This window comes from Drosophila arizonae, chromosome 3 (genome assembly GCF_054131065.1).
Source record: "Drosophila arizonae isolate 15081-1271.41 chromosome 3, UAZ_ARI_1.0, whole genome shotgun sequence".
In the NCBI taxonomy this organism is placed as follows: Eukaryota; Metazoa; Arthropoda; class Insecta; order Diptera; family Drosophilidae; genus Drosophila; species Drosophila arizonae.
Window position 1 is genome coordinate 10,417,710 of NC_142923.1, and position 18,762 is coordinate 10,436,471.

At 41.9% G+C, this 18,762-nt stretch overlaps 1 long non-coding RNA gene across 1 annotated transcript in view; it reads left to right on the top strand.

Moving 5' to 3' along the window:
- LOC149269654 (uncharacterized) overlaps positions 1–18,762 on the top strand; it is a 44,906-nt gene that overhangs the window by 6,676 nt on the left and 19,468 nt on the right. The window contains exon 2 of the long non-coding RNA XR_016268983.1: positions 12,353–12,440. This is a non-coding gene — a long non-coding RNA (uncharacterized LOC149269654). The remainder of the gene's footprint in view (positions 1–12,352; positions 12,441–18,762) is intronic.

The following is an 18,762-nucleotide window of genomic DNA, read 5'->3' on the forward strand; positions in this document are numbered from 1 at the left end:
CTTTGCCAGCTTTATGTGCGCTTAAATTATCAGGTCGAAACTCAACTAATTATAACTTCGTATAACTGTCAAACCCAGATCAAGTTACGAGCTGGCAATTAAGTATTTCAGTTGAGCATTAAATACGAGCTCCGAGAATATGAGAAGGAGAGTGGGAGAGAGAGGGTAGAAGAGCGTGCGAGCTTGTGCCGTAAATTGTCACGCCCACAACAAATGGGCGTGCAAGTAATTTAACAGTTTTGATTAATGGCAACTACTTTGCAAATATATTAGGTTTTAGTTACCTGCAAGCCAAGGCAGAGATATGAAAACAGAGAGGGAGAATGAGAGAGACAGAGAGCGACAGAGAGCGACAGTGAAAGAGCATTCGAAAAGCCATTTCTAAATTACATAACCGAAAAGCATTAAAAGCTAATCCCGTTTGAGCCAGCAGCCGGCAGCTGAACACGTTCCATTCCAAGCGATTTCCATCTGGATTTGGGCCATGGGATTGGGTTATGGCTTGGGCCGGAGCCTCCCGATGTTGCCTGTGGCATCAACTAGAAATCCATGGCACAAATCCACGTCACTCGCTGCCTGGCCAATATTTTTCCATTTTCGTACACCACGGCACCGCGTTGCATATTTATGTGATTTATTATGGGAAGAACTGCCCGCCCGCCCACTACACACAGCCCGCCCATGCCCATTGACCCCTAAGCTCGACGCCAACTGTCCCATGCTGAGCCAGAGCTCTGGCCTACAGCGACATTTTCCAAAGGTTGAAAACAAAGCCAGCAAAAAAAAAAAAAAAAAAAAAAAAAAAAAATGAAGAGAAATACCAAAAATTAGCTTCACGTCACAGCACCGCATCGAGCTGCCTGCTAGCTACCTGCTGTATATGGCCAGGTAATCTGGCCCAGGGTCAACTGCCTTCGGGCAGTGGGTGTTGGGCAGCGTGGGTGGGCGGCGGGTGCGGGGTGGGTGCTCTGGTTGATTATTAGCCCACGGTCGTGTTCTAATGCTTATAAATTCGGTTCACTTCAGTTCAGTTCGGGCTGTTTCCTTTTCCTCTTCTTTTTTTTTTTTTTTTTTGCCATTTCTCTCTTTTGGGTGTGTTCAATATGCCCGACACGGACGAGCGGCAAATCCTCCTTTAAGGCTGCTTTTACATTGACGATGTTCGTGTCTGACTGGGCAGCAGTTGTTTCTTGTTCTTGTTGTTGTTGTTGTTTCTGTTGCTGTTGTAGCTATTGCCTTTTAAATGTTTATGACAATATTTACATTTCAGAGGTTTGGCAGCGCCACAGAAATATATTTGATTTTAACACGAGAATAAATAAATGTGAATGGCTGACTACGTACGTCTGTGTGAAGAGGCGAACAGACGGCATGGGGGCGTGGCCGCATGACTATCGTGATCAGCGCACACACAGTGATAGATGGCTCTAATGGCCTCTTATTTACGAGCATGTGGCCAAACATATTTTGCCGTTTGCAGCTGCTACGATTTGGCACATTAATTGAAAATTGTCTGTATGCATGTGCATGTGTGTATGCGTGTGTGTGTGTGTGTGGACGGCAAGTCATTGAAGAGTTATTTACTGCGAATTTTCTGGCTTTTAACGAATGAAAGTCCTAAAATATATACTATATTTTGCACTGATATTTATCAAGCTGAGGACGATAAGAAGAAGGGGTAAGGAAGTCAATAATGATATATTAGTTATTTATTTATTTAGAAATCATTCTTTAAAATCAATATAACGTTATAAATTGTTAGGCATTGGAGAAGGTAACCAAAAGGTCACATATTCAAGATCTATATAATTACAATATATTATACTGTAAGTCTATACTATATAAATTAGCAATACAAACAGCATTTGTTCTTTCTATTTAGCGTATGGAAACAGATTGAAAACTGAATTCATTGAAAAGAATCAACATATTGTATCGTTTCGAAATTTAATCCATAGATATGGATGGAAGTTATATATATAATTATCATGCACACAAAAAAAATTTAACTGAACTTTTTTGTTAAACTTAAAAATTAATTAAAACTACAAACATTTATTTTTACCTCATAATTAACTAATTAATTTAAGTTAAGCTTATTTCATTTCGAGTTGCGAGCTGTTGGTGAACTGTCATAACTCTTCAAGCCATGGCAAATATCAGAGCTTTTCAGTTATCTATATAGGCTTCATAGTTCCCGCTGCCTTCTCTGCTGGACGCGTTCTACACTTAAGAGTATTGTCCCAGCGTCCCACTCTCGAGTGCTTACAGGGTATATAATAACGCTATAATAATCCTCAACTGCCGTGCATGAAACGTGCTCGGAACGCGTTTCGCCATTTACTCTGACTGCGTCGCAGTTCCACATGGAAATTGTCAGCGATTTTATGTAAAATGCCAGCGGGCTTGCTTCGCTCTGCTGTGCCGTGCTCTGCTGTGCCTTTCCGTTGATGTCTTCATATCTGGCTGACTGACAGACGGACTGACTGTGCGACTGACTGACTGACTGATGATAGAGCTGTGTGGCCCGCATGCATGGCATGGCTGCCGTGGCAACGCTTCAGAGCTGTCAACGCGCCACAGCGCAAGATTCATAATTGTCGCACGCCCACACACACAACACAACAAATGCAAAAATGCATTCGAATTGCTGTTATTGTTGCCGCTGTGTCAACTGGCTTGCAGCAGTCGCAGACATATCCATAGCCCAGCGCTGCTGATAATCCACAACTGGCAACACACGGCCGTAACTTTAAAGCATTGTAATTATGTCAACTCGGCAACGTGTGGCAGGCAGGCAGGCAGGCAGCGTGCTCCACTTGTTTTCGTTGCAACAGCAGCTTGATCAGCGCTCGGGCCGGAGTGTGCTATGCTACGTATACGCAATTTATGCGAATCGCAATCTCTGCCAGAGACTCGCCTCACTTAACGGCTTAATATATTGTTACGGCAGCTGGCGTCGCATAATAACATACACACACGCTCACTCAAGCATATATACAATGCACACACATGACTGCACACATGCCATCAAATGAAAGAAATGGCAACAAAGCACAAGGCAAAACCAATTCAATTCACACACACTCACACAGAGAGAGAGAGAGAGAGAGAGAGAGAGACAGAGAGGAATCTTTATTAAAGCGTGACACACATACACACATGCAGCTATCAGGGTGTATCTGTGTGCGTGTGTGCGAGCATTCTGTAATTTAATTAGAAACTTTGCACTATTAATTTTGAAAGTTTGGCCAAACTAGGAGCGCAGCTGCATGTGCCAGCCTGTCGACAGTTGCCATGTGACTCCGCATAGGTAGCTACCACAAAACCGACCCAACTCGGCTCCCAGTATCAGTTCCAGCTGCATTTTACGGGCGCCAAGGGCGTGGCTAACGGGCTGCTGCTAGCATAGTTTATGCACGCGCAACATATTGAAAAAGGCAACGCGTTGACTCTTTAGCCATTTGTCAAAGCTGCAGCAGGAGCAGCAGGAGCAGCAGCAGCAGCATCAGGAGCAGCAGTTCGCGCCCCAACTTTTGTAATTAGATGAAGTGGACACACGGCTGCATGTGCGCATGAGAGAGAGAGAGAGAGAGAGAGAGAGTGAGTGTGTGAGTGTGTGATTCGCATCTGTGGCTGTTTATATTACACCAAGAATTTTGTACTTTAAGGCCACACCACATGACAATCTGTATTCAAATCAGCAATGAAATAAGGTTCAATACTAAAGTTGATCTAATCAATTGTTGATAAATAGGACTATTTAGAAAACTTTACGCAGTTGAATAATGCATTAGCTACTGTTGTTTCCAATGAATAATGATCTAATTTTCAATTAATTTAATTTAACTTCGTCATTGTTGCTCGGTTGCACTTCATATACTTTTCCAATTCACTGGCAAACAAATTTTATAATTTTAAAAATTTAATAATTTCAATTTCAATTTTCAATTTATTTCACTCTTAGTTATAACAACATGATGTTGTGAATGGTATTTTACAATGTTTGAAGAGTTTAGGCTAATACAAATTCAATAATAATTGTGAGCTTCATAATCATTTCATAATTTTATATACTTTAGCTAGATTTTAAATGTGATTTTCTGACTCTTCAAAACGAGTGAGTTATCGTTAAGCAACTGCTCATTTAATATTGTAAATTATGGCTGGCTTACATCCATATCTCTTCTTTTTATTACTTTTAACGAGTGTCTTGCAAATTTATCATGAGTTAGCGTTTAGCAACATCTCTCATAATTCATGATGCGCGCAACGCAGCGCTGGCCAAAAAGCGAATGTCAACTTAAAAAGCCAACGAAATGCCTTAAAATATGCAATGCCAACAACAGCAAACGGCAAAAACATCTAAAGAGAAATGCAAAAAAAAAAAAAAAAAAAAAAAAATTATGAAAAAACAAGTAAGAAAGCTCCAGTCGAGACTGCTCGACTAGGAGATACCCTGAACCCTCCAAGCTGATATTCTAATCATTCTGCACTTCTTTTATGCACACATACATACACATGCATCCACACGCACGTATAAGCCTGCGCTCTGCTAACTGCGCAGTAAGCAGCGACTGCGCTTGGGCTGCGCTGCAGTGTGGGCAATATTATGAGAATTTATTTGTTAAATAATTTCTTTTGTAGACATACGATCTTAATGAAACTTGTAGAGCGTAATCATATGGTGAATATGTGTGTACATTCCAAAGCCCAAGTCTCTAGTATTTGAAATACGCTTTTTACAAAAGTGAGGGTGAGGGGGTGAATTTAAGGGTGGGGGGTAAATTTTAACAAAAACCGAAATTGTATAAATTGCATATAAGCATACATTAAAAATTTGGAGACTCTAGCAATAAAGGTGTAGAAGATATAATTTTATAACTGGTTTTCGATAAGGTTTTTTATCGATAAACAAAGATCGGGATGATTTATCGATTTTTAATGATAAACTTGATATGCGCGCTGTAATTACGGACATTTTAAAAAAAATTTGAAGTCTCTAGCTCTTATATCTTCTGAAATCGACGCGTTCATACATACGGACGGACGGACGGACGGACGGACGGACGGACGGACGGACGGACGGACGGACGGACGGACGGACAGACAGACGGACAGGGCCAAATCGACTCAGCTCGTCGCCCTGATCAAGAATATATATACTTTGTGGGGTCTGCCACGCCTCCTTCTGCCTGTTACATACTTTTAACAAAACCATTATACCCTGATTTCCCATTTTCAATGGGTTCAGGGTATAAAAATGGCAGCTCAGCAAAGCTAAATGACAAGCACTGTGAAAAGCTGCCACTGGGAGTGCATTTACTTCTTATCAACGGCAGCAGTGTTAGCGGCAGGTGCCAGGTGGCAAGACAGCTCAAGATGTGGAAACAGCATCCATCAGGAGGCGCCACCAGCTGCTGCACCACCAGCACCAACACCAGCAACGGCAGCAGCGGTAGCGGCAGCTCACCTGAGCGCACAATATTAATGGAGTCTCTCTCCAGGGCGCACGACACGTTCTATAATTTTTTTTTTCCCATTTTTTCCTGCACATTTTCGTTATTCCATTCTTTCATATTTTATTTTTGTCCTTAGCTTACTTTTAGTTTTGGAATATGTAAATATGTATATATCATTTTTTTAAAGCTCGACCAAATTTCTCGCTTTCGCCCTTTTCTTCTGCTGCTCCTCACTGATTTATGTCGCTGGCAAATTTGATTAAAACTGCAGCCACTCAGCTTGATGAAGTCGCTGCCGCTGCTGCTGCCGCTGCTGCTGCTGCTGCTGCGCTCTCGAGCTAGATCTCATCGTCTGGTTCCATAATTCCTGCCAATTGCATTTGCTTGGCGGCGGCTTATCTGCTTCCCTCAGTCCCCCATTCATCTGCAGCTCTTTGCATCTCTTTGCTTATCGACATCCGCATCGGCGTTTGTAATAAATCAGCTCGTCGCTTCACTCACTTCCTGTCGTCCCTGCTGCTGCTGCTGTCTGTTGCATGTTAACCATCCCACATCCACGCACACTCCCACACACACACACACACACATACATATCGCTGTAGCATCATCTTGTCAATAGCTTGGCCTTAGCTTAGTCTCCTGCGCAATATTTTCGACACATCATTTTCAATGTGTGCGCTCTGTGCGAGGAGGGCAGGAAGCATACAAGTAGAATTTCCATTATTATTTTTTTCTTGCCGTTGCCTGGCTTTGGCAACAGTTGCCCGCTTTGTTGTTGGCCTTCGCAGTTGACGTGTAAAATATTATCAACTTAAGTAGCTAGGCTATAGGCAGCAGCAGCAGCAGCGGCAGCTCAGCTGGAGGGAGTTTGGCTCAAACCTTTTGATAATGTGTCAAGTTTGCTTGTAGACTTTCGACAGACTTTCGGCGCGACAACTTAAACAACTGATTAGCCTGTAAAGTTTGCTGCCAGCCAGGCGAAAGAGTCCTGTCGCCTTTCAGCTTGTTACAGTCAATTACGTGACGAGAACTTAGCCAGTGACTGAGACAGCGGCTGAGACTGCGACTGAGGCAGCCACTTTCGAAGTACCTGCTCATAAATAACAGCGTTTCAAATTCGTTTCTGTCAAGCAGTGTAAGAGCAGGAGACGGCTAAGTATATCAGCTTTCCAGAAGAATATTGAAAAGTGTACTCGGGCTGCTTAAAGGCGAGGAAATGTAGTACAAATACTTAAGCGTACGTCTAAGAACTAACAGGCAATCAGAATGTTATTAATCAATCAGTTGCAGCATAGTTTCCACTATACAAATAACCCGAGAGCAAGCTCTCAACTCAATTTCAGGGTTTACTTGGAGATTTGCATAAGCGTAGGCAGATAGATTTTGAGCCTGCACATAAATTAGCATAATCTCATAATGCATGGGGCAACAACTGGGCAAATTAAATGCACTGCAGCAAATTGAAAATCAGAGAACAACTAAATTAATGCAATTAATGTAAATGACCAAACTCTTTGTTAATAAGCCTCAACGTGTGCAGCGTAGATAAGAGAAAGCTCACACACACGCAGACACACACGCACACGCACACATATATTTTCGATAAAACTAATTAAGGCCAGCAAAACTAATTAGACAGTCTTTGCTGCATATATTTATGATAGCAATGAGAAATACAAGACAATTGCCAACTGGTAACAAGTTTGCCGTTTGAAAACCCGGCCACAAGCTGTGGCCAGAAATGGCCTAAGTTTGGTTTTGGTTTTGGTTCGGTTTGGTTTGGTTTTCCACTTGAAAATCAATCAGCCACACTGAGCTGAGCTGTGCTCGAAAAACTGTTGCAAATTTTATAAATGCTGAGCGAGTGCCTCCTTAGCACATGTTGTACTTTGTATGCCTGTCAACTGGGCTCGGCCTGGCCCGGCTGCCCCGGCTGGTATCCTGTCTGCTGCTGTCTATCTGCTCGTTTATTTAACACTGATTGCCAATGCACACAGAACTCTGGCTGCGATGAGCTTCTCGTTCGCCTTAGTGCAGCTCACAGATATGGATGCAGATAGCAGATACTGATACAGTCAGTGCCACAGATACTTTTGTCTATTTGTGCGCTTCGAGGCTGCCGAGCAAACCCTGAACTGTAAACTGTGAACTGTGAACTCCCTCTCTCTCTCTCTCTCTCTCTCTCTCTCTCTCTATCTCTCTGTGTGTGTGTGTCGTGGTGCAATCAAGGCCCATGCTCAAGTGTCTCTTGACTATCTATCTGCACTACCGAAAATGTTCGGTTTAAGCCCTGCCGGCGATTGCCAGTGTTTTATCTTTGCGTTTCACTCGAGCCATGTTTACGTTGCTCTGATTTAACCATCTTTGGGCAAATCTGTGCTCTGACACTTGGCCAGAGGTCAGTGCTGTGAATAGTCTGCATTAGCAGAACATCAAATGCAGCTTAAGTTTCACAAGTCCAAGACAGCACCGAATTTAATTGACAACACGTCGTATGCGTAATGAATTCTCATGCAAATGCTGGGCAACAAACCAATTTGCTGTCAATTTTAATAAAGCCAGCTAAGCTGCTCAAACATTTTATTAGAATATAAAACATGCATACAAAAGCTATATTTAAATAGATTTTAAGCTCTGTTAAGAGTATTAAAAAGTATTATTTTATTGAAAATTGTTGCCAATATCTTGCAATATGAATTAATAGCCTCGTCATCCCTCTCAGTTTGCGATATATGTCTGTCTTGATTATATTTAAGCTATAGATTAGCACTAGCTTGCTTTCACGGAGCATACATATATTGTAATATGCTTTTTAATTAACTCTGAATAAATATATGTATATAAATATAAGCTTTAATTAAATTTCCAAATCATTTATAGAATGATATCAAATGCATGCTCAACTTTTAATATATCCCAATTTTTTGGCACATTAATTACGGTTATTTATTAGCCAGGTAGAAAATAAATTGCAAAAGCATTGAAAAATGCATTGTATTGCGTGTGAGTGTGTGTGTGTAAATATAAGCATGTTAAATGCTTATAAAGTGGTATAAATTACAGCTGATTCCAGGTGCCATTAGCAGGGGACAATGGCAGAAGCAAAATGCAGCAGAGTGTGCCATAATTTATGGCATACAACCGACAATTTCCTGCCCCAGAGCGAGTGTTCAACACAAAAGTGGAAAGAGACCCACATATCATGAAACTAAAATAAGGGAAGATATTGACGGTATACGAGTAGATGACATACCCTAAGTTAAAAGAGAGTTGAGGTTATTTAAATCTATACAATTATTGATATAACAATTGATTAAAAAATATTTATAATCTAAATAAAAACATTGTAATATAAAATAGATATATGAAATATTTTAAAAGTTCCTAGGTAAAATAAAATTCCTTTAAACTTTCATATTTGTAATTATATAATTTTAAGCGCTTCTATAAAATTAATACCAATTACTGCTGAGTCATCATAAATTGTTAATAATTGTTTACAATTATAATAAAATATTAAAAAAAAATGTATTATTAATTTTACAGGTATATAATAATAATTAAATTAATATTAACTGTAATAAGAATTACTTTACTTATTATTAATATTTTTCTGATTTTTTAAAACATATTTAATAAAGCAACTGTGTTCTACTGAGGAGAAATGAAATTTGGTTTATATTTATTTTTTAATAAGGTCATTTCAATTTAGAGCTAAGATTAATTAGATCTCTCTCTCTCTCTCTCTCTCATTCTCTCTCTCTCTCTCTCTCTCTCTCTCTCTCTCTCTGACCTCCTACAGTAAATTATAAAAGATAAAAAGCATATACAAAACAAAAATAACACTTTGAAATGGTTTATTTAAAAATATGTTTTATTTTTACCCCATATCATTTTGGCAATTAAAAATGTTTCCCACTCACTCCATACAGAAACCCATAAAACCCGATACATGAAGTATGACCAAATATTTGCTTGTCGCTGGAAAAAAGGCAACATATTCATTCACGTGTATGAGTATGCAAAACTTAAAAAGGGTAAAGAAAATGAAGCCGGAGTCAAAAACGTGCCCGGCTCCACTTGCCGGGGGAGCCCGTGAACCCGGTTTCATTGCTGCGCTCAGCTGGCAGCAGCCGGTGTTTATTATTAAATTGAAACCCTTGGCAAATGCAAAAGGCAACAGCCAAAGGTAAAAGTAACTTTTCGATCAACTTGAAACGGGTTCGGGTCGGGCCAGCCTCGGGTTCCAGCTCCGGCTCTTTGGCAGCTGCGAGCCAGGGATTCAAATTGCGATGGCGATGGGCAAATACATCATTTTGCCAAAGAGTGGCAATTTAATTCTGTGCCCCAGGTGGGGTGGGCTTGGTGCGGACGTGAGCGTGGGCGCGTCAGGCCGTACGGAGTGAGGCCAGAACTTAGGCCTGGGGGCAGGATTATATAACTGGGCTTAATTTCAGGCTTCAGCAGATTTGTCGCCCTCTCATCTTCGCAACATTATTAATAGCTGACACCAAATGCTAATAAAGCAGCTGAAGAACCTGGCATGAGTTGCAGATTAGCGAGCAAAACGCCCAGCTGCAGATACTCATTGAGTTGGCATTGTTGCAGAAGGAGAGGCAAAAGTCGACTACCCAGGATAAGTGCAAATTGCATTTCAGCTAGATAAGCAATCAGACTGGCACTCTGCTGATGATGCCTCTGATCAATATACATCAATAGCTATTCCGCAAATTGTTTGCCCTTTTTAGCCAAGCACAGCAACCACAACAGCAACAGCAACCACCACTACAACTGCCAGCTAAGCACTTGCTGCCCCACTTCCGTAGTTCGCATTCATGAGGCCAATTATTATGCAAATGGCGTACGAGTCGTTCTTCGACTTCAATCCTAAAATGCAAACATCGAGGCGAGTTTTAAATAGCAGCAGGCAGCAAGGTCCAACAATGGAACATACTCAGCTAACAGATATTCTGTAGAGCGAAGCCAACTAGTCCAAGCAGGAGTCCTTAATATGCTCAGCTGCGACCAGAGGGTATAGGAAGAAATGGCAGGCAATGCAAAGGTACCTTGGCACCCTAACACAGAGCTCACTAAATCAATATATTGCTGGCCCGTCTGTTGGTCGAAGACCTGTGGCTGCAGCGAATGCTGCTCCTGCTGCTACTGCTGCTACTGCTGCTGTTGCTCCCCTCGCCCTCCCTCTGGTTTCATTCTAGGTAGTAGCTGGAAGCTGCGCCCCACAAATCAACATTTGACTTTTGCATAAATTGCAAGTAGCAACAAAATTGCTGGAAAAAGAAGAAAAGTCATTTTCTCGCTTTCGTTTGCAGTTGCAGCATGTTGATTATGCGCCCAGCGTGGCTGCCACTACTGCCGCTGCTACTGCTGCTGTTTGTGTCGGTTGTTGATGCGTTTTGTGTCTGGGGATGCACGCCCCTTCGGCTCCCACGCCCCTTCGGCAACCGCCTGGGCCGGGCTGGTTGCCAGCATTTGTGCGGTTACCTGCACATTTTGTTGTTTACTCATTTCCTCGGCAGGCAACGGCCAGGACCTTGCGCCGTGCCAACTGAGCTTGGCAGCATCTTCATTACGCTGTCGAATGCATTGGCCGCTGCTGCTTCGATTTGCATCTCATTTACAGCTTTCAAATTGATTGCATTGAAAAGTTATCTGCTTTAAGAACTTAAGCACTAGCGGCTAGATTTTTTGAAAGGAACAAAAAAATGAAGTGAAAGGTAACCAAATGCCAGGTGAAACACAAAACCCGTTGCAATCTGTGGCAGAAAGCCGTTGCAAAGCGAGCTCAATCGAGCTGATTCGAGCTGTGCGACAAACAAACAGGAAGTGGACCTTGTGTGCTTAACTTTGTTTCCGCTTTCAGACGTCAACTGAAATTCGATGCGTCTCGACGCGTTGCCAGCGAAGACTCTATTTTTTTTTTCCTAGCAAACACACACACACACAGAGACATACAATGGTCCTCTCCCCCTGCCCGTGTGTGTGTAGCAGCAAATGCAAATTTGTTCAAAGTTTATTGAGTGCACGTGACGACAAACAAAAGTGCAAAGTTGCCTTTGTCCTTTGTCCTGGCATCCTTGGGCCCCATAGCCCGACAACGGCAACTACAGGCATTTTCTTGTATTTCACTTTTGTTTTTTGTCCTTTCCAGCCTGCCCATAATGCCCAGCGCTTTTTTTCCTTTCCTTTCCTCTCCTTTTCTTTTTTCTTTTCATATCCGTTACATGCATTGTTTCATATATGTACATATTTCTTCTTCTTCTCCTTTTTGTATTTTGCATTCAAAGGTTAAACCTCTTTTGACTTGCAAATCTGCAGTTTGCATGTTTTCAATTTTTTTTTTTTTATTTTATTTGCTTTTTTAATAAAGCTTCGTGAAAATTTGTAAATGACATTAGCTGAAACTAAGTTATTTGCACTGGTAATTATTATTTAGTTAATTATTGAGCTTGAGCTAGAGAAAATTATATTTGGCATTTAGACTTTTAGGTGAAGTGAAGCAATTAACTATAGATTAGTTAGCTAGGCTTTGTTTAATTTGCTCACTCTGCAATTTAGAAGCTACAAAATTCCAGTTATAATATATAAATATAATTAAAGCAATCATCTATGGATTTGTGAGCTGAGTGAAGTTTAACATTCCAATCCAAGTTCAGGTCTTCAGTTTATATATTTTATATTGTACATATATCCTAGCTGCAGCTAAGCACAAAACTTGCATTCAACAATTGAATAAATATTTACTAAATTTCAAGAGCTGATCGAGTAGCTGAATCAACATTCGTTTTGCACGAAATGAAACTCTTACAATGCAAATAACTACAAATAAAATACAACCAAATTTAATGGTAAAATATTTTGCTCCATTGCAGATATGCCACAGCAGCAGCAGCAGCAGGAGTCAGCCAACGTCCAGGCCACAGCAGCAGACCGAAGCAAGCACTAAAAATCAATAAAATGGTAAGTACTTGCTAGAAAATTTTATGCAGTATATCTGTTAACCCAACGTGAGGCAAGGGGCACGGCAAGTGCTCTCTTCCTATATATATAGATATATATAGATTTATACATATACCATTTTTTTCTTGTGTGTGTGCAAACATTTTAAGTGCAGAATTGTGGATACTTTTGGCAATGCTTATTGCAAATGCTTTTATAAATTTTATGACTCAATGCGTTCCATTGTCGTCGCTCGAAGAATGAACGACGCCAGCAAGGGTTCAACGTTTAACCTACAGACTTTTTACGAGCAGTCGAACAGAAATCAGAGCTGAACTGCAGTTTTATGCAGCCAGCCATACATAGCCCTGCCAATCTAACCAACTATAATTTTAAAGCCACCAAATCCAGCGGCCAGATACATCGGGCAGCAGGGCGTGGTTGTAAGCCAAATTGTGCACAACTTGAGCTTGAATTTTCAATTGAAAGCTAAAGAAAGAGCATGAAAAAACAAACCGAGCAAGCAAATCGAAAAGAGAATTTCGAAGGCAAAATCAAGCGCGCATGTGGAAAATCGAAACGAACGAGCAAGCATGCCTGCCATATAAAACTCGCTTCAAACTATAAAAATGTTGAGCTGGAAATTTAAAGTTGGCTCTTTTACAATAATTTAATTAGATATACTTGACTGTTAAAGTTCGTTGCTTTTGATCTCGATATAATTCAATTGAACTAAACCAGCAGCGGATGTTGAAATTTCAATCTGCAGTAGCCGCACTGCTGGGTTGGCGACGCCCACCGCCAGGGAGCAAAGACGAAAAACGAAAATGATCCACAATAAAAATGTTTTCCTTTAATAAAAATTCAATTTCCTCGAAGCGACACATGTTACAGCAGCAACAGCAACAGCAGCAGCAGCAACAGCATCAGCTGGCTGTCGGAGCAAGCGTTGCGCCGGATGCAGTTAGGTAAAAGGCATCAGGCTGGGCACAGACAGGAATGCTGCAGCAGCAGCCCTCTGCAGCCCCTCGGCTTTGGGCTGGACTCGGCGAATGTCTTTCAATTTATAATGACGACGCTTGTGAAGAATGTCTGTGTGTGTGTGTGTGTGCGTGTGTGTGTGTGTGTGTGCTGCTGTCTGTTGCATTCGCAATTCCGCATTAGAAACGACGATGCTGCTGACTCGGTTGCCTCCTGCTCAGACTGCTTGCCGCAGACTGCCATCAACAAACTGCGGATATGCGTTGCGCGTGGCAGCTGCCGCAGCAAGCATCGACAATCGCCGCATCGATGATTGCCAAGCTTAAAGAGCAACCGCCCGCCCACACACACACACACCCGGCGCAGGATGCATCACTTGAAATAAGGCGATGGCAAAGCGTTCAGCTCGGTGTGGATAACCTGCCACATAGCCGGACCCAGCTGCGTCCACAACCCGCTGTGTGTATGTGTGTGTATCCGCTGCGACTACATGATAGCCCACCTACCCATCAGCAGCAGTTTAGACAAGAGCAGCTGCTCCTTTCAGAATGCATTTGCCAGACTTTAATCAGCCTGATTAGCTGATGGCAAAGCACGAAGCTTTCAGTCATTAGGAACTTATTTTTGATACTCATTGCTTCTTCAAAGCAATTCAAAATTGCCCAGACTTAAGCAGAGCATTTCTAGATATTCCTGACAGATTGTTCACACAAATCCTGATATGATACCGCAATCGCTTATGAGATTGATAGCTCCACGAATGAGTAGCTCACAGATTAGCCAATCTACACAGCTAGCTACATAATTGCATTAAGTTAATCCAACAGTTTCGAGAGCAGATAATGTAGGTTAGTCTAATCCAAACATATAAAGCAATATTGAGCACATTTATTGGAGCTTAAGTTGATATTGCCACGCACTCACTCTATCTACTTTCCCGGCCCATCTGGAGTGATTGTTTTAGCTCTTAAGATTGGCTTGGCGCTTATCTGGGCTGGCCATTGTCGGCGCAGATTAATCTAACAATGGGCAACGGGGCATCTGTTGGCCCGCACAGCTTATGCTTATCCATATGTCCATTCAATACGTCACGCAGCTGCTGCTGCTGCTGCTGCTGCTGCCCCCTCATGTCGATAGCCATTCGAGGCAAACAAATAGCGCAATTCATTGTGGTTTATCGCCCGGCAGTCGGGTGAGCCAATCAGCTTGGCCCTAATACGTTTAGGCTGCTCATAATCACGCTCCAGCAGGCGAGACATCAATATGACCAACGAGCACACACACTCTGGACATGAGCCAAAGCCGTCTCAGCTGCATCTGTTTCTCAGCTCTTCAGCTGTTCAGCTGTGGCCATATCTCGGCTCAGACATGGCGCTTATTGTTCTTATCTCATTATTATATTTCTATTTACTTTGCCAGGCCGGCTCGTGGAGCGAGCGCAGCTGAGCTGCTCCACTGGCGCTGCATCGTCCGCCATGTCAGCGAGTGGCTTATTTATATGCGCTATTTGTCTTAGTGCTCGCCGACTAATAACGTTGTCTTCTCCCACTCCCTCTCTCTCTCTCTCTCTCTCTCTTTCTCTCTCTCTCTCTCTCGCTCGCTCTCTGTTTCTCTATCGTCTTTTTTAGCGTCTTTGCTTTGCCTGCACTTAACGCAACTCATTGTCCATTGGCTTAGCGGTCAATTACTCCACCCTCAGCTACCTAAATGCGCCACAGGAGAAGGGCAACAGGAGGGCTGTGGCGCGTCTTGCCAGATACTTCCGTGCCCTATCAAACACAACTTCCGACACACACACACACACACACGCATGTAGATATCCAGAGGGAAAGAGAGATTACGGTTTCATCTTGAACAGCATTTTCTTACTACTTCCGGCATCTTCATGATGCAGGTGATTGGCATCGTCCACTTCCTGCTGCACACACACACACACACACACACACACGCACACCTCTTTGTGCTGCCCACTGAGAATTCAATTTGCAGAATCATTAACACATTTTGTCAATAAGCTGTTGTCAATGCCCCAGAGACGGCGACGCATCATTGAAGATTATTATTCATTTTTATGTAATTATCTGCTTACCCAAGTGCCCAGCGAGAGCCATAAAATTCGCCACATCTTGTCGCTGGGAAGCTGTTGAGGTTGTGGTGCCAAGCCCAAGCGGCTGCATGTCTGAAACGTGAAATTGTTTTTGGGGCTGTGAAATTGGTTGCTTCAAGGCTGCCGCTTAGCTGCCCATCTAGAAGATGGCTTGAGCCAACTGCTACGAACGGATGGCTTTAATGTGTTCTCAACAGCACTCACACTTTCACACAAACACACACACGAGCGCATCGTTATATTAAATTACACTCGTCAGCAAAGATATTGGACAAAGAGAAATTTAATATTGAAAAGGGTTTTTTTTTTCAGTTAGCCCACATTAAATCTGAAGGCTTGAATACTCTCACATGTTAGTCTTGTATGAAACTGATTTATAAAATACGTATTCCATTATACACATTTCTGTCAAATATATGCATACAAATATTACAAATGTAATGCTAATAATAAGGTACTGACATATAAAATAAACAAAAATATTTAAAAAGATTATATAAATTTGTTATTTTATTCAATTAGAAATTACAAAATCTCTTTGAATATTTTTCTTGTTTTTTTGCCAAAATTATATACAATTTTTTATTTATTAATATTATTTTTGGATTTTTTTTTTATTAATACTGTAGTATTTTGGATACAATTTTATGATTTTAAATTTAATAGAAGATTAAATATTAAACAACATTTTTTATATGAATATAAAAAAAATTATGAAACAACTTTCACGGTATTTGTACAATATAAATAAAATATTTTTGATGTTATTTATTAATGTAATGGTTTGCTCTCTGCCATATCTGGCAGATCCGTGTTTATATACACTCGTATACCTCTCAGTACATCACCATAAACATAGATTGTGTTGAGTAGTGACAGCTATAACTAGCCTGGTAAAAGCATCCTAATGCCCATATACAAACGGGCCATGAGTTATGGCCGCAACGTGTAGCCCGGGCTGTAGTTACACTTAAGAACAGTGGCCAGAATGCGACGTGTGTGTGTGTGTTTGTGTGTATGTGTGAGTAAACGAGTATATTTAATGCAGAGCACACAGCAGCATTGCCATCGGGAGCCTGAGAGCCTGGGAGGTATACAAAAAAAATAAGGGCGCACCATTTAAGTTTACTGCACAACAGGCCTGAGTGTGTGCGTGTGCCTGTATGTGTATGCGTGTGTGTGTATTGTTTATATGTGTTAGTTTCATAATGTAACCGGATGTGCCAACACAATGCTCGCACATCCGCTGGCCAGACTACAAAACAACAACAGCTGTCACACACACACAGAGAGAGAGAGACACCCATATATACACACACGTGCACACATATACGCAGCCAAAGCGAACGTGTGTGCCGCTGCGCTTTTGTTTGCACATCTGGGCCTGGGCTGGGTTAGCAGTCGTCGCCTTTGTCTATGGAGGAGGCTAGCAGAGAGATGACAGCAACGGGCACATCATTAGAAGCAGCAGAGCATATAATAGGGGCATTCGCATAACGAGAGGCGTGAGGCGCGCCGCACGAGACGAGGCAGTGACATAATTATTAACTGCATATAAGTAAATATAAAGGCGACCAAATGGCCAAAGATAACGATGCCCATTGTGCCTCTTTCACTCCATCAGCCTATCCCTCTCGCTCAGTTCACCCACTGCCTCTCTGTCTCTGCTCGACGAGTGTGCGGCGTTGGTGGCATTTGTCCATTAGACAGACATGTCACGTCTGCGGATCATCATTTAAGTTTTAGTTGGAGTTCCTGTTTGACACTTGGGCTTAGCGACTGACAAAACTTAATTGATTAAAAATAATATGAGGCGCACACGCTGCGCATTTTAATTAGAATTTCATTGGGGCACAATTAGTCAATGTTGTCTTTGAAGTGGAGCACACGAGGCCAATGACAAACTGCGTTAAGTATTAAAGTGAATACAGCAGACTCGAGAGAATATTTAAAATTCGCTATGCACACACTCACATCTGTTCCATTTCTCTGTAGAATTCTCCCTTATTCTACACTTCTTATTAATAAATGACTAATTTCTTGAATATGCTTATGTTGCCTGTTGCTGTTCATAAACAGGGTATCAACAGTTCGAGTATTGCCTTAACAAATACTTTTACTTATTTATATATTTCTTTTTTGTTCGCAGCTTTTTCTCTTTTACTGTTTCTTGCTGTGGCTGCTGTTAATTATAAACTTTTTAAGTGGCTTATTGGGACTTGCGGTTGCCCATCCCCACCTCCTCTGTGTCCCCCGGCAACTCATCAAGTGCCGCCCAAGTTTCAAGATGTTGCCGTTTTTGCTTTGTGCCTTTGCTGCCTCTGTTGCCGCGGGCAGTGCATTTTGAAGCTTTTTATTTAACTGGCCCCGCCTGCCTCCAGCGACGCCTGCTGCTCGACTCAGTCTCATTTATTATTTAAAGCACTTGTTAAAGTAGTTTTTATTTTTGCCTCAAATATGCAAACGGCGCGGCGCTGCGTATCGCGCTGTGTGAGCGTTGATAATGAAGTGCGCTCGAAAGTAGGCAACACTTTTTTCTTCATCTTCTGCCAGCTACTCGCTTGATAACCCTTTTTCATGCCGTTTAGGCAGACAAAAAGCTTTGATTAATGTTTAGTCGGTGCGAATTTCACACACACACAGGCATACTCACACACACTTACACACAGACAGTCCAAGCACAAAGTTATCATCCTCTCGCCTTGACGCCATAAATCAGCATTAAAGGCATAAACACATTTTTTTCCACGCCCGCCCCATTTCCCCCACTTGGCCATTTAACAGCCATGCTCATAAATATAAAATTATACATAAATGCGCTACAAAAATCACATCAGACACAAAACGCGCCCAACTTGCAGCTGACTTTGACTGGCGCTCGTATATGGCAGCCATATAGCATAGTTGATGGATCACAATTCGATTTTTAGTAGACATTAAGCTGTGTGCAATCTGTTTAACGCTCACCAGCTCAGCTCTATACGCTCTCCCTGCGCTCTTTTACATGATATTTTTACGGTAAAACAAATATGCGCATAAAACTTGATGACGTCGCTGCAACAGCAACACCTACAGCAGCAACATAGAGTGTGTGTGAGAGAGAGAGAGAGAATGACAGAGGGAGAGTGGAGTATAAGGCATTTGCCGGCATGTGGGTGCGTCTGTTGATGGGACACGTCTATAAATTTATGATGACACACAACAGTTCTAGAGAGAAAGAGAGAGAGAGAGGATAAGCAAGAGAGATAGCTAGAG